Raw genomic sequence first — 22325 nt, forward strand, 5'->3', positions numbered from 1 at the left:
AATTGGGTTTGTTTATATATTTTTAAGTATGTGCTAAGGTTAACAATGAACAGCTAGCTGAGTGTTTTTAATTTATTGTAGAGACCCCTGAAGAAGAACCATCGTAGGTTTGAAATGCATTGGGTATAAAAAGTTTCACTTCTGGATTACACATGTCACTGTGAAAAGCCTGGATGGGCATGCAGTAGTCATTTGAAAAAGCCAAGAATAAAGACAAAAGTTGAAATAGCGCTGTCTCCTGAGTGACTTCTAAAAAGTTTGGATGAATGAAAAGAATCAGCATAATCATTGGTTTCTAAGGATGAAAATGGATAAAAAAATGTTTAGAAAGTGGGCATTTTCTCATTTTATCATCCTATGTGCCTCTGACTGTTTGTGTATTCAGCGTCTGGCATGAAGTGACAGGAGCTGGGGATGTACATTCACTTTAGACAGTCACAAGGGTGGTTGAGGTGTGCCCCACCTTGCCTGGGTGGCACATCGCTGGACTGAATAGACCTGGTCTGCATTTAGAGTGGTGGGAGGAATTCCGCTTGCATCTGAATAGGCTGTGTCTCTTTGCACAATGCTGTCTCCATCCCCTGTGGTCATGCTGCACCAGGGAGGACAGGACTGGGTTGGACTGGGTTCAGAGACCCTTGCCACAAAGAGAACAATGACAAAAATGGGGCTATAAGTATTAGACTAAAAACCCCAAGATTTTAGATTACTTAAACAACAAGAGGACCTGACTAAGAAGAAAAGCGGAAGAACCATGTGAGGAGTGCTGCCTTTTCTGTGTGAGGGGTTGGTTGGCCTGCAGTTGCTGCTTCTGTCTGTGGTAGAGAAAAATGACTGATTCTTTTTGCCTTGTTGTGGTATCTTGGTTGTGAATAATCTCCAAGGACTTGTGTGTGCTTGCCTCCTGTTGCTGTTGGAAGTCTCAATACCGCAACAGGGAACAGACATTTCTCCTCACTGATAAACATCTACAGAGTAAAAATACCACCTGTATTATCTTATGCGACGGAGTACATCCCGATAAAACAATGGGCCTTCATGGACCGTAAAGAGGGAAAAATTTTAAGAAAAATCATGAAAGTGTCAGATGCTGTACCTGTTCAAGCATTGAGACTGGAACTATCAGTCACAAGTTCCTACGCTGTAGCAATTGCAAATGTAATTAGGTGGGCCTACAACTTATTACACGCAAAAGAGAATACTTTAAGGTCATTGCTAAAAAAAGAGACTTTTGGGTCTGATGCAAAAAAGCAAATTTTCCTTGACAACATGGTTGAAGCATTTCGTATAGCAAATATCAGTACTAAATTGCTGCTTACTTGGACATCAGCTCAAGTAAAACTGTTCTTAAAATGCTTCACCCCAAAGTTGAGCTATGAAATGGATTCTCGACATTGTAACAAACTAGCTACTTATAAACCCTTTGCCGAATCCATAGAATACAAACAAAACCGGCCCTATATTGGGTTTACTTTGTCACATGGTGCGAGGAGGGCAATCGCCATGCTTCGATTAGGAATTCTACCCGTTCTATCATATACTTCAGGATGGCGCCAGGGAGGATCTCCTCTATGTACATTGTGCGCAGGGGGTGATCAGACTTTGGAGCATGTTTTATTTGTATGTCCGAACCATAAAGTAATTTTAGCTCGTACTAGATTTCTAGAACCCATTTATCGCTTCTGTAGAATCACAACAGTGAGAGAACTTATATCTCTGTGCAAACATCCCCCGAATGAATTTGTCTGTTATAACCTGTACAAATTTTTAAAATCTTTTTTACCTTTGTACTGATAAAACTGAATCTTTTATATATGTAAAATGTAAAAAAATGTTTGTGGTCCTCAGTTGAGTACCAACACAAATAAAACTTTTTGACTTTGACTTTGACTTTTTGACTTTGACTGTTGGAAGTCTCAGGAGGAGACTTCAGAGAAAGATCCTTGCTGGATATCAAAGGAACCTGCCTGGGCGGAGAGCTGAAGAACTGTGTGATGAGTGCTGCCCTGATGTGTGTAGGGTAGTACAGCCTGCAGTTCTTGCGTCTGTCAGGAGCAGGAAAAAGACTGACTGGACTGTTCTTCACCCTTTTGCTTTAAAGTGCATGTGGAGCACTTTACTTTTCATCCCAAGATGATGGAGTGAGCGTTTTTTTCAGCTTCGAGTCATTGTGTGAGGATTACACCTCAGCGCATGGGATCACTGCACTGGCCCTTGTGTGTGAAGCAGAGGGAGGGGAGAGCTGGTAGCAAAGGAAGTGTTCTCCTTCTCTCTATCAGCTGGTGTGTGTGTGGCCGCGACGTGCAGCCTCTAAGAGGTAGCAGCAGTACCAAGGAGCCATCCCCGTACACGGATCCTCACTACGTGGTATAAAAGAAAATCCCAGCCCTGATGCCTGGCGTTGCCACGTAATGCAAACACGAAAGAAGGTGGGGCCCAACTGCTAGAGAAGACCAGAGAGGAAAGCGCGGACTGGTGGGCGCCAGACACGCTGCAATGTTTCCTGCAGTGAGTCCAGCAGCTGCCTGGTTCAGCAGAGGCTGCGTGTGATCACGGGCTGCCACAACTAGCCCAAGCCTCACCGTCCGCCTCGTGCAGCTGGGAGGCCACACTGTTAGTCGCTGGTTGGTCCTTGAAGGGGGGCTATGTGAGCTCAGCGGCCCCTTCCGCGAATTCCGCTTGCATCTGAATAGGCTGTGTCTCTTTGCACAATGCTGTCTCCATCCCCTGTGGTCATGCTGCACCAGGGAGGACAGGACTGGGTTGGACTGGGTTCAGAGACCCTTGCCACAAAGAGAACAATGACAAAAATGGGGCTATAAGTATTAGACTAAAAACCCCAAGATTTTAGATTACTTAAACAACAAGAGGACCTGACTAAGAAGAAAAGCGGAAGAACCATGTGAGGAGTGCTGCCTTTTCTGTGTGAGGGGTTGGTTGGCCTGCAGTTGCTGCTTCTGTCTGTGGTAGAGAAAAATGACTGATTCTTTTTGCCTTGTTGTGGTATCTTGGTTGTGAATAATCTCCAAGGACTTGTGTGTGCTTGCCTCCTGTTGCTGTTGGAAGTCTCAATACCCCAACAGGGAACAGACATTTCTCCTCACTGATAAACATCTACAGAGTAAAAATACCACCTGTATTATCTTATGCGACGGAGTACATCCCGATAAAACAATGGGCCTTCATGGACCGTAAAGAGGGAAAAATTTTAAGAAAAATCATGAAAGTGTCAGATGCTGTACCTGTTCAAGCATTGAGACTGGAACTATCAGTCACAAGTTCCTACGCTGTAGCAATTGCAAATGTAATTAGGTGGGCCTACAACTTATTACACGCAAAAGAGAATACTTTAAGGTCATTGCTAAAAAAAGAGACTTTTGGGTCTGATGCAAAAAAGCAAATTTTCCTTGACAACATGGTTGAAGCATTTCGTATAGCAAATATCAGTACTAAATTGCTGCTTACTTGGACATCAGCTCAAGTAAAACTGTTCTTAAAATGCTTCACCCCAAAGTTGAGCTATGAAATGGATTCTCGACATTGTAACAAACTAGCTACTTATAAACCCTTTGCCGAATCCATAGAATACAAACAAAACCGGCCCTATATTGGGTTTACTTTGTCACATGGTGCGAGGAGGGCAATCGCCATGCTTCGATTAGGAATTCTACCCGTTCTATCATATACTTCAGGATGGCGCCAGGGAGGATCTCCTCTATGTACATTGTGCGCAGGGGGTGATCAGACTTTGGAGCATGTTTTATTTGTATGTCCGAACCATAAAGTAATTTTAGCTCGTACTAGATTTCTAGAACCCATTTATCGCTTCTGTAGAATCACAACAGTGAGAGAACTCATATCTCTGTGCAAACATCCCCCGAATGAATTTGTCTGTTATAACCTGTACAAATTTTTAAAATCTTTTTTACCTTTGTACTGATAAAACTGAATCTTTTATATATGTAAAATGTAAAAAAATGTTTGTGGTCCTCAGTTGAGTACCAACACAAATAAAACTTTTTGACTTTGACTTTTTGACTTTGACTGTTGGAAGTCTCAGGAGGAGACTTCAGAGAAAGATCCTTGCTGGATATCAAAGGAACCTGCCTGGGCGGAGAGCTGAAGAACTGTGTGATGAGTGCTGCCCTGATGTGTGTAGGGTAGTACAGCCTGCAGTTCTTGCGTCTGTCAGGAGCAGGAAAAAGACTGACTGGACTGTTCTTCACCCTTTTGCTTTAAAGTGCATGTGGAGCACTTTACTTTTCATCCCAAGATGATGGAGTGAGCGTTTTTTTCAGCCTCGAGTCATTGTGTGAGGATTACACCTCAGCGCATGGGATCACTGCACTGGCCCTTGTGTGTGAAGCAGAGGGAGGGGAGAGCTGGTAGCAAAGGAAGTGTTCTCCTTCTCTCTATCAGCTGGTGTGTGTGTGGCCGCGACGTGCAGCCTCTAAGAGGTAGCAGCAGTACCAAGGAGCCATCCCCGTACACGGATCCTCACTACGTGGTATAAAAGAAAATCCCAGCCCTGATGCCTGGCGTTGCCACGTAATGCAAACACGAAAGAAGGTGGGGCCCAACTGCTAGAGAAGACCAGAGAGGAAAGCGCAGACTGGTGGGCGCCAGACACGCTGCAATGTTTCCTGCAGTGAGTCCAGCAGCTGCCTGGTTCAGCAGAGGCTGCGTGTGATCACGGGCTGCCACAACTAGCCCAAGCCTCACCGTCCGCCTCGTGCAGCTGGGAGGCCACACTGTTAGTCGCTGGTTGGTCCTTGAAGGGGGGCTATGTGAGCTCAGCGGCCCCTTCCCTGAGGTGAGATCGATGGGCGCATTTGGTTGTTTGCAGGGCAAAAGTGCTAAATAAAGAAGTGGGGGGACGCTCAAAGACATGGAGTGAAGTCACGTCCGGAAGTGACGTCACGAAAGGTAAAAACAACATAGAGCGCAAAGAAGCAGTGGTTATTACATCAAAGTCGCATGAAAGAGGCCGCTTATGCCTTCGAGAGGCGCATAGAGCCCAAGTCAGATTTACGACATTCCCCGTACATAGGCTCTCTTCCGGTTCGAGTCACCGAAGGTGCCCTGTTGTTTTCCTAGTCAAAATGAATGCCAGCATCGTTTCTGCCGGCTTCCCCAGAATGCACTGGCCACTGCCAGAATATTTAATTTTGTTTCTTGCAGTTATTACTTTTCTGTAAATCACTTCGGTGACGTTAGGGGCTCCTAACTACCGTTGTGAATGCGAGTTAATGTTATCTGAAATAAACCCTGACTAACTTTTTGGCAAGAATAGACTTTATTCCTCAGCAAGGTCATCTTTGCAGGGGGGGGTGTCCCCCCGGTAAAATAAGTGGGGGGACGCCGTCCACCCGTGTGGAACCCCGACTCGAGTCCTGGTTGTTTGAACATATATAGTCGAGCAGGAAGGAATTCTCAACGGAGGTACCGCTCGGCCTATTTCCCACCTCTTTGTTGGCGCCACTGTACCACCCGAGAGCAGGCAGTGGCGCTTTCACTCCCTTTTGGGGGCATTGGGTTTTCAACAAACTACGCGGTGAAAACTCGATGGAGGTCTCTGATCGCCAAGAGCAATTCTGAGCGAGGAACTCACTCTATACCATAGTGTCCCTAATAGGAGTGCAGGTGTGCCTGTGCCCACATTAAGAATCAAAATTACCACATAACTTGGAGGAGAAGCACAGGTGGGCTGTATCTATCTGGTGACCGCTTCTATTGTGATATGGTGAGTCACTGATAAATGTTTATTGATTGATTATTTAAAATCTTTACCAAAAACGAATACACAATATAACATTTCAATTAGAATACAGTAAAAGGGCGGTAATTTTAAAAATAAACAATCATTTCATAATGTTAAAATTTCAGAAATATAAACAGTATAATAGTTAATGCTTTAAAAATTCCAGTTTTCTCCATGCACTTATTAAGAATTTTGAGAGGGCAGAGTTAATATATATATCTTCCAAGCAAAGACACTGGATTAGTGCTTGTCTACATGTCCTTATTGATCTTTTGTTAAAGTGCCTTTTTAAAAGTATTAATCTTTCATTTTTTAGTTCTGGGCAGAGGCATAATAGATGTATGATATTTTCTTCTCCTGTATTACACAGCCGACATGATATGTTGTTTTCAAGCTTTTTCCATGGCAGCGCATGAGATTCTCCAGGCAGGATTCCGAACCGGGCATTCATGAATATATTTTTATATTTCCAAGTCCAAGCTGTATTTAAATATTGTTGCGGACTCTTTTTTTTATAACTATTTATTATAGACCAAGCATGTTTCCTTTTAACCAGGGACTCTTTGTCACTTATTAAAGATAGGATATCAGTTGTCTTATTTACAATTTTTTTGAAAGATTCCTGAGGAATAGTGGTCATCCAAATCTCCTTCAGCCCAAATTCATCCAAAGCCTTCTCGAGATACTTCCAAACAGATAGTTTATTATTGCCCTCTACTTCTTTCCATAAAAGCTCCGAGATTAAATTGTCCTTGTCATTTTTTACCCTATACCATACTTTAATTGTGTTACCCATCCGAGCATATAGTTGGTTATTCAAGCCAAATTCTAGTCTAATTTGGGACTGTGAGGCATTTTTTGGTAAACAGAAAAGAGATCGAAAAGTTTTCGAGATTTCTTTGTTTATTGTTATTGCGTCCTTTCCGTTCAATGCTTCGCTGCCGTAGGTTAGGGAGGGTAGCAATTTTGCAGATATGACCTTGAGTAGCGGCTGGTAGGTTAAGTTACTGGTGGATTTTTTTATCATACCAAATGCACCTGTTAGGGAGTTCGCCTTCCGGGTGATGTCCAATATCTGGGGTTTAAAGCTACCATTGTCATCAAAAACCAGTCCTAGGTATCTATAGGTTTTTGTTTGCTCCAATTTTTCCTTACCTAAGAACCATTTCATATTGTATTTCCTTCTTAGATTTTTTGAGACAACCATAACTTTAGATTTGGATTCATTTATTACCATTTTATTTTTTTATTGCGTACTCCTGTATACGTGTAATTAACCTTTGCAAGCCTACCTTTGTTCTACTTAAAAGAATAACATCATCTGCATATAGCAAATTTGATATGTGCTTATCTGCAAGTTTCGGTGGATGGGCATTTATCTTATTCAGTGTTTCAGTTAGATCAGTTAAAAACAGATTAAATAATAAAGGTGCCAATACGCAGCCTTGCTTCACGCCGCCAAGAGTTGGTATTTCCTTAGTTAATGATCTGCCGTTCCCAATACGAACTTTGGCCCAAGTTTTTGTATACAGGAGACTGATCAGGTATATTAAAGGGTGAGGAATCCCTTGTGCTTGCAACTTTTTCCATAAAAGATCTCGGTTGACACAGTCATAAGCTGATTTTAAATCAACAAAACATAGAAACAGTGATTCGCCCTTTAAGATTGCCTTTTCCATTAAAATAGATAGTGCCAGGATATTAGAGGTAGTACCAAGTCCTTTAATGAAGCCGGTTTGGTTTGGCGGGAGGATGTTATACTTTTTCACCAAGTCAGATAAGATTGTTAGCAGATAGGCTGCAAAAAGTTTTGCATCAGTGTCCTGTAGCGTTATTAAACGGTAGTTTTCAGGAAGCGCCCAGTCTCCTTTTTTAAAAATTGGGGATATTAAGGAGCCTCTCCAGCTTTCAGGTATCTCCCCTTTAGTAACTATTTCTTTAAAGACCTTTACAAGTACTTCGGCCCATATTTCCGGATCGTCTTTGTATATAGAAAAGGGTATCCCGTTCGGTCCTGGTGCTCCATTTTTCTGCTTCTTTATTAGTTTAACAATCTGCTCCTGTGTTATCTCCATGACTGGTTCTTGATTTGTTATTGCAGTTTCATTCCATGTGCTATGGTCTTCAATTGCCTGTACTGCTGGATGGGGATTTAGATGATGGCTTAAAAAATTTACCCATTCTGTTTCAGTCAATACTGATGAGACTATTGCTTTATCCGGCCTATTTAGGGTATTAACCATCTTCCAGAACTCCCTCGAATTTCCTAGGTTACTAGCATAAAATATACGAGTCCAAAGAGCGTTATTGGCTTCAGTTTTTTCATTCCATATTATCTTCTTTAGATTTTTGTTTGCCACTTTCAGGGCAGTTCTAGTTTCTTCTTTATCTGGAAATTTAGTCAGCTCTTTCCTTAATCTATTTCTGGTTCGTTTCATTTTCTGCACTGCGCGTGTGAGGTTGATATTGGTTACCCTCTTTATCACCTGAGTCATTTGGCCATCTCTAATGATATTGGAATTACCTTTACTAGTAGACAGTCTGGCAGTGAAACTGGCCCATTGTTCGATTACTGATGCAAATGGTGCCTCTTCGCTGCATTCCTGTAGCCGTTTTAATGCCAGATCACTTGTCAGTTGGTTGTTTCGAGATTCTGTTTCCCAAGTTAACTTTTTATAATTAGTGGTTCCAATTTGACCTTCAGTTGTTAAATAGATTTGGTGATTTTTATTTTTGAATGTTGTGGTAATGATTTGCTGACAATGATCACTCTCCAAGACTTGCTTTAGATGGTATGATGTACAGTTGCCAAAGATATTTAGTGATACCATAGTATAATCTATGCGGGATTTAGTACTGTGGGTGTAATAGGACCATGCCGGTGGTGAGTCTGTTGAAAATCTTCCATTGAGTGTTCGTAGCCCCAAGGCTTCCATATCCTTTATAAAATTTATACCTAATTGTTGAAGGCCTTGTTTATTCAAAGGGTCTGTTACCTGAACCGGGATTGACCATTGCTGGTCTTGCGATTGCGTTACTTCGTCCCTTGTAAATGGTATTAAAAGATTGAGATTGAAATCTCCTGAAATAATAAAATCCATAAAGGGATCCTCAATCCTTTGCTCAAGCAGGTACGTGGACAGTGCTGCACACATGGTTTTCCTGGAGATGAGTGTAGGAGGGATATATATGTTAACCAGCTTCAATGATCTTTTTTGTCCATACATCCAATACCTCACCAATATAGACTGAAACTTCATACTGTTTGTAAATATTTCAGCATGCTCCACGTTGAGATCAATTGAAATGAAAATTGCTAGCCCACCTGAAGGGCGTCCATAAGAGCTTTCCTTGATAGCAGGTATGTAGTATCCTTTATAGCCATGTATTATAAACGGGGTTATTGCCCAGGTCTCTTGTAGCAATATTATTTGATAACGCTTAAGTAGCTCGGTTATTTTATCTAATTTATTAGTTATACCATTTACGTTCCATGAACAAATCGTTATTTCCGTAAAGGGTTTATTTGTAATTTTGGCTGTTTTTTCATGTTTTGTTTGTCAATAGGTATTATTTCCATGTAGGGCACTCTTAATCCATAAATCATTTATACCAATTTCAGTTTTATCAATAGTGTCTTTTGTTTGGTCTAGCACTCCTTTATCTATCCGTTGATTTGGATTTCTAAGAACCGAATAGGTTTGGAGGCCCTTTTTGCCTTTTTCTGGACCATTCAGATTTAATGCTTTCAGAAGCGGTGTGGGATATTCTTTAGGCATGATTCTATTAACCAATATTCCCCATTTACGGAAGGTGTCTTCTTGTCTTATAATGTGCTCAGCTATGACAGGGGAGGCAAGTGTTATTATTGTTGTTGGTAATTGGCCATCTGGGTTTTCTAAGAATCCAACAGTATCAATATCTTTAGTTGTCACTTTTTCCAAAGACGGGACTGATGAAAAAAGGCGCAATAAATTGCCTCTATTGAGCGTATCTTGTCGACCTCTAGACTCATATATAGGTTTAAATGTTAGTTGTTCCCTCTTATGGTCGTTTGTATCCCCTGTGTTTTGGAAATTTAACTCCCCTTTGACGATATTTATAACTCTTTCATTGTTGGCTCTTTTTACAATTTGTAATTTCTCCTTTTTTGTTGTTTCAATCACAATTTCTGTCAGTGCCATAAGTTCCAATGGCTTTGCTGGTACAACCCAAGGGAGTTGTCTTTTGTCTGTGATGGTTTTATTTGGTGTTTTTAGATTTTCTTTTACCAGTTTAGTTGACAAAAGTTCATTCCTATTTGCTTCTTCATTTTGAGCATAAAACGCTGGATATTGGACCCTTGGCACGTCGTACATTGTACCTGCGTTGTTTTCTTCCTGTACAGTGTTAGATATTTCTCGTGTTATTGGCCCATTTGTATTGCAACAATTAAATACTATTTGAGTCTCAATTTTTTCAACTTTACCACTAGGAGAGTTACTATTGGCACTTATGTGGTTTGATGTATGTTGTTTAGGTTTCTTATTTCCGCAGGTGGTATTCTCCATATTCTTGACCATATTAGTATTATTGCTTTTTTGCGCAAATATATCATAATACTTATTTTTCTCATTTGTCTGTATTGGTGACTTGTTACTTATTTCCCTGGTTATTTCCCTAATCGGTTGATTTTCTATATTTCCCTTAAGTGGTCTGCTTTGTAGTGGTTCCCCTAAAGGGAATAGTCCTACTTGTTCCACTAGTTTTGCTTTATTTCGGGCTTTACGTAACTTTTTCTTGTTCCTTTTTGACATAATAAAAGGGTTCCGGTCTGTGTCACTTTTTTCCTCCATTTCAGTATATCCTTTACTTATTTCCATTTCTTGTACAATTTCTTTCTCAGTTTCAGTATTTTTAGCAATGTCTCGAGTATTTGGAGTTAGTTGATCTGTCAATCGATTAATCATTTGAAGTTCAATTTGGCATGCCTTGTTCTCTTTTTTAAATTCTTTATTTCCAGTTGGGCAAATCATACCACTATTCCCACCTATAGTCAAGTTAAGGCCCCTATTAAGTGTTGTTTTAACATCTTCTAGCATCGTACTAATAACCTCTGGTATAGTTGCTAGTTTGTTGATTATTGGTGTGTGTAAACATTCTACATATGATGTTGATTTGTCTGCCTGTACTCTGGTTATCAGGGAGTTGAGGTTAGCTAATTTGAGATCTATTCCTGCTACGGCTTTAGCCATTGCGCTTAGAATATCAATTTGGATATCCATTTTATTAGACTGAAGTGATAATGCTTCAATAGTAAGTGTTGAAGTTTGATAGAAAATATCCCAAACCGAGGCCGAGTCCTGGTTATCAATAGTTTTGTTTTTTTCACTCCCCTGCAGTTTAAGATCATTCCTAATAAAGACATTTTCGTTGTTACTAGTATTGTCTCTGCAGTCTAATAATTGTTCCGGTTCAGAGATTCGCCTTCTTTTAACTCCCGCAAGTTGTATTACCTCCATGTCTGAGTTGGCATTGGTTGCTTGTTTTGATGGTTCAGCAGGTTTGGGGTTTAATGAATCTTTTATTTGAGTACCTTGTTCTCTACTTTCCTTGCTTAAGGTTAGCCTGACATTTTCAATATCCAATGAAGCCATTTTTTCTTTACTTAGTTGACTCTTGAGCATGCAACTATCCGACGTGGTTAAGATGGTTTGATTATTAGTTGTTAGTATCCCTATTTGTGCTATATTTTTCTTTATTACAACATTGACATCCAAAGGTAGCCTAGATGGCATGGATACTATTCCTGAGACCCCATTGAGGTCATTAACAAAGGAGTCTCCGGTTTCTATCCCATCTTTAATATTCCCTATAGTAACAGATTCTTGTGAGCTCGTTATATGCATATCATCCTGATCCGAGGCTTCCATTGATATTTGATTTACAGAGTTCACTGAGCTGTTAGATTGTGTGATCACCATATTTGCCTCATTTATTCCAGGTTGTTTATATTTGCTTTCTTGGTTATTATGTGGTATAACATTAATAGGTATAATTGGGGTTTGTAAATTACCTATTGCTTGGTCGCCTTGGATAGACAATAGAACTCCTGTTGGATCCTTTAGAAAGTCAAATTTTTTTGGAATTTTAGAGGATTTTTCAAACATTCTCGCAATTGGTGAGATGAGGGTTTGTCTCAGCTCCTTAGATTGTGCCTTGGAGTTCTTTATGGTATTTGGAGCTTTAGATTTACGTGATCTACGTGCCGGGGGGGCAGATAGCCGTTCCCTCCCGGAACGCATTGTTACTAATATGGTACAGTGATATCAATGTAGTATGTAGTATGGTTTAGGACCGATCAAAACTCCCTTGTAGAAAAACTGTGTGTGTAATACAGCCCGTCTGTAATATCATATATACCTTGTATAATACTTTCTGCAATAAACAGTGACAGTCTTTTCAGGATTAGATTACAATAGATGTAGCTTCTTCCAGCACATGATCAACAGAAAGTATGGGAGTAGGTACTTTGAATTGCCTTATTGCCTTATTTGCCGACCTGTCTAAGCACAGGGTAAGCACAGGCTAAGCACAGGGCTAAGCACAGGGCAGATAAGTCTTTCCGGCTTCGTGTCTCACCTTATCTTATCAATCCAAGCTGTAGATCCAAGCTGTAGACCAACTACCTCCCCAGCCTGTCTACTCACTGCTAATACACTGCTAATACACTCGATCCGCGGCCGCCAATAGCACCACGCACCGGGACCAACCAGCGTGGCAATATGACCTCAGTGCAAGCCTCCTTGTGGGGAAGTCCGTGCAAATTAATGGCCCCTTAACTTATTTGACTTATGCTGTGCCACATTTAGTTTGAGCAGTAGGCACTTTAGCTGTTTAAGCCGGTGGCTTGTTGGTGCTGAGAAGAGAGTCTCAAAAATCAAAGTTCAAAGTGCCTTCATGTACTAGAATGCTGTACTGCAGGTCAGGAGCTCAGTGACCTCGCAGCTCTGGAAAAATAGACTTTCTTGTTTTGGCTGCTGCTGCTGCTTCAGACACCATGCAGCGTCAGTCGCTTGTCAGAACTCTAGGGTTCAGAGGCTCTCGCCGCGCTCGTGAGGGTACCGCTGCGGAGGGCTTTCCAACAATCTTTTTAAGTGGAACAGTACAGTGCAGTCGGAATCAGTCCCCACCCCCCCTGCAGTACTCGCCAAACTTGGCGCCAAACTCGGCAGTCCGCAGCCTCAACCGCAGCTCTCTCACCGCGTTTAGGACGGCTCCCGGCTCCCTGCTCCTCCGCACCTCCGGCTCCTTGCCTCCTTCGCCGCGACCCTGCTTCGCCGTTTCTGGCTCCACGGCGGCCGCACCTCGCGACTCCAGGCTCTGCGACGCTCCGTGGCTCAGAATGGCTCTCAGAATTGGCGTTACCTCCGAGACCGCTCACGCTGAAGTTTTCGTGACCGCCTGTAATGTAGCCTGTAGTTGGAGGCAAAAGCTTGGTGCTCCTCGCTGGTTGAGAGCTGTGGCGTTGTGGCGTCTTAGCTCTCTGCTGCACTCCAGTGGAGAGATTAAACCAAGAACCATGGTGAGTCATGTATTTATATGTTTTTCTCCAAACTGCAGCAATTTGAGGCCCTAATGTTCAAAGTATTGCCTTATTTGCACTAAATGTTTATGACAATTGCCTAGCTGTCAAAAGTGATTTATGATCTGTAGCAGGGATTCTGCTCATACACAGAACTGTGCATAGAGACTTGGAACCTCAGTGAATTAGGGTGTACCGAAACTCACCTTAGTAGCCAAAACCCCTACCAGACTAGCAATCAGTGTCTAATTGGTTCTTCCATACCCCCAATGATTAGACAACCCAGAACATGGAACTTAGAATACCTCAGGCAATGTGGAACACATGAACACTCTTTCGTTATACTCTTATACCAGTCCAAAACGGGGAGTAAATGAAGACACGTGCAAGTTTGAAATATTTATTTTTAATGCCGTGTTCTCAGGTGCAGTATCTTAGCTAATACAAGCAGACATATTATAAGCAACAAGATTATCAGCATAGTTACTATTCCATAAAATACAAAGGGAGAAAGCATGTTAACATGCTAAATTGAAACAGGCTAGATCACACCTAGATCTCACCCTCCCTTGCTAGTAGGTTATTTTATATCTACAGAAGGTCTCTTGGGATTACAAGGGCGGCCCCATACCTCTGGTCCTAGCAGAAATTAATCACATCATTTTCTCCACCAGCTCTCTGCATGCGAATGTTCTCCAAGTGTGTGTGAGCATGCCTGCGCAGTGCATTATTAAACGCCCCAAAATCAGAGGTGGCCACAGCTGCATATATGTTATGTCTAGAACGTGCGCTGGTCAGTCCGAACAACAACTACTGTGTTGAAATAACCTCACTGTTCAGACAAAGCTTACCAAGCAAGGCTGCTACTATAGGAAAACATATTATTCTTGTGTGAAGCAAAACAGTCTGCTAGACTCTAAACATTTATAATAATGTGTGCCGTGTACAAAGGCTGCAGAAAGCAAAAATGGCGTTTAAACTTCTAATAAGCTCATGCTAACTTAACACAGTGTAAATGCAAAGCTCATCCCCATGACAGATCAATGTGATATTATGACAATTGCCTAGTGGCAAGATGACTCATGGTTTATGTAATTGTGGGCTAATGTGTTTATGTATAATACAAAGGATATTTTTATATAATCTTGTGTGAAGTCTCTTTTTTTTAATATTTCTTTTTATTAGCATTAAACAATAAAACAAACATAACAATTGCATTGGGAATACATCGGCATTATCACTGGAGTGCTCGGACCAGAGGACGTCTCGCCACAGGATACAAAACAGAATAGTAAAAGTTTAGAATTAAGGGGAATCCAGAGCGTCCAAAGCAGTTCGCCCGGTTGGGGGAACACAAATATCTCCCCGGTACACATTCCACGGCCCCCAAATCTTTATCCACTTTTCAGGGCAGCCCCTCGCAACATATACAGCACGCTCACGAAACATACACCAGTCCAAGTCTTGGGCCCACTTGGCGCGCTGCGGCGACTGAGTAGCTCCCCATAATTGTGCGATATTGCGCTTGGCAATCATACAGGCCAACGTAACCCATTGCTTTAGATATTGATTAAGATCTGTGGGTTCCCAAACATTCAAAAGACATCTGCGCGCCTCCAATCTCACCTCACAGCCCAGGACATCGCGCAGAGTCTAATGTGTGGCGCGCCAAAAAGTCTGAACTCTATCGCAATGCCAAAGTATGTGTAGAAACGTCGCAATCTCTCCACAGCCTCTCTTGCATTCTCCATTCGTACTCCATCCCATCCTCACCAGACCCGGACCAGTAACATAAGACCTATGGAGAATTTTCAAATGCACCAGATGCAACCTCATCTGGATCGCCACAACCTTGGGGGAAGACACAGCCTCAACCCAGTCCTCATCATCCAACTCTAATCCATCGGCTACCCAAGCCTCCCTAATAGATCTCAGCGGGTCTCCCATGTGATTGATCAACTTTCTGTAAATCAATGAGATGGTCCTCTCTGGTAGATGCCCATCCAAAACACGATCTTCAAGGGGGGAGGCCTCGGGGAGGGTGTCACCCGGTAACACATGAGAGAGGAGGACATGCCTGACCTGCAGGTAGCGAAAACGCTCATTGTCATGAAGGTGGTGAGTCTGCTGAAGCTCCTCGAAGGTCAGTACTTCCCCCCTCTCCCAGACATCTTTAATCTGGCCGATTCCAATCAGCTCCCACTTGTCAAAGCCCTTGGTGGTCCACAGATTACCCAATTTGGTGGAGCCAAAGAGAGGGGTCGCGAGAGTCACTCTCCCTTCCCATCCTAAACTCCTATTAGCCGCATGCCAAACCCTTACTACATGTGAGGTGGGACCCACCAGAGGAAACCGCCCCGGCCGATTTTACAGGGCCCGAAGGAAATCTCCCCCGGGGGACTGACTACGATCCATAGCATATCCAGGGTCTCCCGGCAGACCGTAAACTATCTGATTAACAGCTGCCAACTGGGAGGCCCAATAATATTTCCTCAGATCGGGAAACCCAATACCCCATTCATACCAGGCCAAGGTGAGTTTAGTGTAGGCAATACGGGGTCTACCATCCCAGAGAAGCAGCCTCTGAAGCGCCTCAATCTCCTTGAAATATTTGGCAGGTACAGGGTCCATAGCATTTTGGAGAACGTATAAGAATCGCGGAAGAGCCAACATTTTAAGGAGTACCGCTCTACCCAGAAGTGACAAAGGCAACGCCTTCCAACGCTCCACATCAGCACGCAATCTAACCAATGGCGGCAGCAAGTTCGCAACATATCTTTTCTTGGCGTCTAAAGCAATGTAGATTCCCAAATACACAAAACCTTTAGTAGCAATTTGGAGAGGGCAGTTCTGCGGGAATACCGGCGGATCCCCTGACAGTACCAATAATACAGATTTAGCCCAATTAATAGCAAAGCCTGAGAACTCACCAAACACTCTGAGTATGTCAAGAAAAACATCTAGCGAGGACCTAGGCGAGGTGAGATAGAGAAGCACATCATCAGCATAGAGAGATCTTATCTTTCCAATCAGGGGACCACCGCAGCCCACACACCGTCCTATCCCATCTAATCCAAGCCGCCAAAGGCTCCAGCGCCAAAGCAAACAGAAGGGGCGACAGTGGACATCCCTGTCACGTCCCTCTCTCCAATTCAAAATCACCGGATTGACAATTATTCACAACTATGCGAGCCAAAGGGGCAGTATAAAGCAAACGCACCCATCCGATAAACTCGGGCCCAAAGCCCAGCTTTTCCAACACAGCGAATAGATACAGCCATTCAATCCGGTCAAAGGCCATGGTGGCGTCGAGAGTCACCAACACGGCGGGTTGTAGCAAATCACGGGCCCTACCTAAAACACTATGCAGACGCCGAAGATTAAGTGCAATGTTACGGCGTGGCATAAAGCCCGATTGATCCGGGTGCACCAACGCGGAAATCACCTTGACCAACCTGATCGCCAGTAATTTGGCCAAAATCTTGGGTTCCGCATTGAGCAAAGAGATAGGTCTATAGGAAGAGGGGAAGGTTCGGGGCTTACCTGGCTTGTGAATCACAACAATATTAGCAATACGCTGATCATAGGGGAGGATGCCAAGCTCTTTACTTTTAACAAACATGTCTCTAAGGTGCGGCGTGATTTTATGGGCATTCAATTTATAGAGCTCAATAGGAATACCATTGGGGCCCGTAGCCTTCCCTGAGTTGATGCTCCTAATAGCTCCCCCGATTTCGTCATCTGTAATAACAGAATCCATATACTTCCGATCATCATCGGACAACTTAGGCATAATGATATCTCTAATCATCTCAGCATGTTCAGAGCTGTTATGTGTATCCGATGAAGCATAGACATCTTTATAATAACCACCGAAGGAGTCCGCAATCAACTGAGGGTCTGTCAAAGTCTCAGGACCACCACTGTCGAGCTCAGGGACTAACCGAGAAGCGCGGTCTCCTCGCTCTAGCCACGCTATAAGCTTACCAGCCCTATCACCATGTTCATAGATCCTACTCGGGACCTCATTATGTTGCGTCACAGCCGACTCCCTAGACAGCCCATGATATTCATCTTGTTTGAGGCGTAGCTGATGCTGATTCTCAGCAGTCGCATCACCGGCGACCTGTTCCTCCAGGCGGACATTTCAGCCTCAGCGGCATTGATTTCCGCCAAACGTCTCTTTTTCTTACCCGCGATGAGAGACAGCGCCTCCCCCCGCAAGACCACTTTATAGGCCTCCCACAACGTCTGGGCCGAATCCACAGTACCCTGATGATGCTGAAAATAGCGTTCGGAAGCTCCACACAATTCTTTCCTAATAACTGGGTCTCTAAGATGCCAGGCGTTGATGGGTGCAATTCTACCCACTATAGGCTGTCCCATCTCCACTCGAGCCCAAACTGGGGAGTGATCGGAAACACCCCTACCCAAATGACGCGCCTCCCTAAAAGTGTCAGCCATAGCCGCGGGCAACAGGATGTAATCTAGCCGTGACATGGAGCCATGTGCCACCGAAAGGTGTGTAAAACTCCTCAGTCCATGATTCAAAAGGCCCCAAACATCAACCAGACCCAAAGAGTCCAAGAACTCAGAGAGCTACTGACGCGCCGGAGGAAGCGATCTCGGTGGGACACGATCTAAGCTGCCATCCAAAACAGTATTAAAGTCACCACCCAGGACCAGTAGACCAAGAGGGAACGAGAGGAAAATATTAGCAAGATCCTTAAAAGTGTCAGATTGGAGGGCTGGGGGAACATAAACAGAAAGAAAAGTAACAGCTTTACCCCCGACCCTTCCGGACACTCCCACATATCTGCCCCGCTGGTCCGACCATGAGGCCTGTACCTCAAACGGGAAAGCCTTCTTCACCAAGATCCTAACTCCCCTAGAGCCTGTCGTAAACCCAGCATGCGCGATTAATTTATAACCCCCTCTATGAAGAGCAATACAGCGGTTACCCACAAGATGAGTCTCCTGCAGAAGTACCACATCTGGCGAATGACGCCTGATAAACTGGCTTACCATGCCCCTTTTAATTTTGTCCCCCAGACCATTCACGTTCCAACTCAGCACCCGAATCCCTGATCCATGATTAGGGCAAGACATTTACCCCACTCCCCCACGCACATTCACATCCGTAAACACCCAATGCAATTCAAAACGAAACTGAAACCAAGAAACAGCGAACTCACTCAAAAGTCCTCCCCCCTCCCTGCACCCCTGCATCAGGACAACGCCCCAACCCCAACTCGCAGTGTGCCTGTCGCCCCGCCCAACAATGGTAACTAAAAGTAGGAAGAGGAGACGCAAGCCGCGCAGCCCCGAACCCATCCCCCCAAAAGAATCATTCCCAAGGAACAAACATTATAGTCCAAATCAGTACAGTTACACAATAGTAAAAGGCCATATCCTCCCCCCCCCGTGACCAAAAACCAAGCAAGCGCTCTAGGCAGAAGTCTCTCATTCCGGGCCCTGCCGACCATCCTCAGTGTCCTGTCGCAGTTCTCCAGTGTCATCAGATCTCACAGTGTCCAACCAGTCCGACGCCACCTCCGCATTATCAAAAAACCAAGTCCGCTCATTCGCTTCGACACGTAGCTTAGCAGGATACAGCATAGAGTACTTAATCCCTTTGTCTCTCAACCTCCGTTTGACTTGGAGGAAACTCTGACGCATTCTCTGTACAGCTTGTGTAAAGTCCGGAAAGAAGGACACGGTAACATTCTCATACCGTAGTGGGCCGTCCGTTCGCGAGGTCTGCAGGATGGCATCACGGTCCTGAAAATTCAGAACCCTCGCAATCATGGGCCTAGCTGGCGCCCCCACTTTCGGTGGCCCGCCTGGCACCCTATGTGCCCTTTCCACCGTGAAAAACTTGCTAAGTCCTTTAGGCTTCAGGTGGTTAAGGATCAGGTCTTCAACAAAAAGATCAGGCGTGCGCATTTCCGCATTTTCGGGTACACCCAAAATGCGAACGTTGTTGCGCCGATTACGACCTTCATAATCATCAAGCAGCCGCCTGGTTTACTCCTGTGCCGCTTGTAAGGCCCGAACCTCTCTTTGGAGCTCAGCGGTGTAGTTTACCAGGCTCGATGTTTTGATGTCGAGGGATTTCACTATTTCGCTAGTCTTAGCGTGATCAGTGCGCAGAAGGTTAACGTCAACCTTAACCGAGTCCAATTTGGTATCAAGCGCGTCCATCCTATTCACCATCGATGTCTCAATTCTGGTGACGACCTCCATTTTATCTTGCAATGAAGGCTCGGAGCCGCCGCTCGGGGAGGGAGTCCCGGTGACGGGAAGCTATCTCTGGTCGCTCAGAGATCCCTTAGGGAGCGTATATCTGTCCAGTTTATTGGACTGGACCGACTTCTGAACTCTGCCACCCCTGGTGGAGGGTCTCTCAGAGTCCGATCTCGTCGCCATGGAGGGTGACCACAGAGGACTCAGGCAACCAGTCTATTGTCACACAAGTTCACACCTCCGACGACGCTTCACTCCCCCTCACCGCTCCAAGAGCCGAACCAAGAGCGGCTGATTCGTGCAGGGAAGACCCCGTAGAAGCGCCCAGTAGTTAGAGGTGGGCCCCAGGGATGGATCCAGGAGGGGGCACCACTTCCGGTAGACACAGCCGCTGTTGTCGCATTAGGTCCCAGTCACGTCTGACACCAGAGTCCGCGGCCCAAGCGACGGAAAGGCCCGAAACTTCGGATGACGATTTGGGGGGCAGGATTGCGCCCTTCGAGCCGCAATTTCACCAGGACGCAGCAATACTATTCCCTCATCGAACGCGGTCCTCGGGTCACAGGATATATGACAGGATAGACGAATGGAGGAACGGGTCTTACGGAGCTACACGATCACGCGGCCATCTTGGTCCCGTGCTAGGCTCCTCCCCGTGAAGTCTCTTTTTATGGTGTGCCTAGTGTGTCACTGGTGTGAGTGTGTGCTGCGCAAACGCTTTACACATTGCCTCGGGGATAAGCTAGACTGCTCTGCCAAGCTACCAACAGGGTGAGTAGGGGTTATCTTGGGTGTGTAACTCCCTTACTCTGACTTGAGGGGTGGGTTCTGCCTGGCTTAGGTGCATACTCTAGCCAACCAGAACCCCCATTTTTAACAGGGGGTTAGTAGTTCCTTGATCCTGCCATTTATTAGTAGGTTTCAAAGGTGTACTGTAGAGGGTGTGAGTAGTCCATTGTCCTGTCGAGTCGTTCCTAAGGTGTTAAGGATTAGGTCTGTGCAGTAGAAGACGTTAGTAGTTCTTTGGTCCTTCCATTTATTAAGTATATGTCTAAATATTTAGAGGACGTATTGATTGGTTATTTTCCATGTTACGTCCTGGGGTATTTTCATTTATTTCTGGAAGTGTGCATTTGGAGGTGTGGTAATGGAATTTTGATGAGGGCCTGAGCCACAAGCATGTCAGTTGGAGAGAGTGGGCTGAGCAGTGAGGATGCTGCTCCTGGTGGGGATTTTACCATCTTACTTACAACCTGTAACCTAACTCCAGTTTCTTCAATAAACCTGTAACTTATATATTCTACTTGTTTGGCTACATGACTACTGCCTACAAGAGGGTATATTTCAATTGTAGCACTTTGCAACACAACTGCACTGTTATCACATGAACACCCAACATTACATTTTAAACATTTGTTCAACTGTTTACCATGGCGTGTCGAACCCTGTATCGATTCTCGCATCATGAAATATTGAACTGAGGCCCGGGATTCCCACCTGGTTCCTCAATTACGATGGTGGCAGCTCTCGACGTTGGGCTGCACTGCATGCACATCTCGGAGACGTAAGCTTGTCGCAGTGACCGCCTGCCTTTGCAGCATTAACGTGCAAAATTACAAAGGCAAACGACCAGGAGGATGGAAGCAAAACTACTGATAATGCTCAGTAACGGACAGGGGATTAGAACCCAGGCCCATCAGAGGCACCTGTTCCAAAACGGTAGCATTGGGAAATGCTGAAACCAGGCAATACTCCTGTTTGTGCAACCCTAACATCCCTTTAACCCTGCTCAGCTAAAAACTGTCAAAGAGAAGTTCGAACACCAAAAAAACATGGCAGGCTGGTGAGACGTGCACTCGCAGGGACGGTTAAAAGATAAAGAAAAAAAGTAGCCCCTAGATGAAAAGAAGTGGATGGACTCAAATACTTGCTCCAAGGGAGGGTTAAGTAGACAAAAAAAGACGCACTGGCAAAGCCAATAGGTTTTGCCTATGCAACATCTATTGGGTTTGTCAATGTTTTTATGCAGGTTGTACAGCAGGGTAGGCTGCTGCCCAACGTGGCTTCAAGTAAAATGGTAAGAGGATTTGGCACTAAGGTCAGAGCTGCCGACCTTGCTACTGGGGTACCTGTTGAGTCTCAACGTCTGCTCAACATCTTGTGATTCTGGGCAAATCCCTTAATCTCCCAATGTATAATCCAATACAAACAAAACAAGCATTGGCATAGCCAATAGGTCTCGCCTTTGGGACCTTATCAGTGTTTAGCCATGCAACAGTTGATGTAGTTGCACCAAAGATATTGTGCTGCATCACTAAATACTAATAAGGTCTCAAAATCGAGACTTATTGGCTTTGCCAATGCTTGTGTTTCTTTGTATTGAAGTCAGCAGTTTGATTTTGTTTGGTGGTGGCAACAGCAATTTGATTATCTTTATGGTGGTAGCAGCAGTTTGTATTTGTTAGTGGCAACAACTCCATTTTGTGTTAGCAGATGGCACAGAAATAGTTCAGTTTTTGCTTGTTGGATGCACCAGTTCCAGTCTATGCTTGTTGAAGGCATGATCAACAGTTTGTGTTGGCTGATTGCACAAGTGTGAGAAGTTGGCCTGGTATATGATGTTCACTTTTCTAGTGAGCACCTTGCACCAGTCAAAACAACCCTTATGGTGATGGTTGTAAAGTCAACCTTATAGACCAGCTATCCTAGTGGTAGCATGGACAAAAGCAGTCTTAGGCTAAACTCAAGAGGGCA

This window comes from Lissotriton helveticus, chromosome 5_1, assembly GCF_964261635.1.
Source record: "Lissotriton helveticus chromosome 5_1, aLisHel1.1, whole genome shotgun sequence".
Classification (NCBI taxonomy): Eukaryota; Metazoa; Chordata; class Amphibia; order Caudata; family Salamandridae; genus Lissotriton; species Lissotriton helveticus.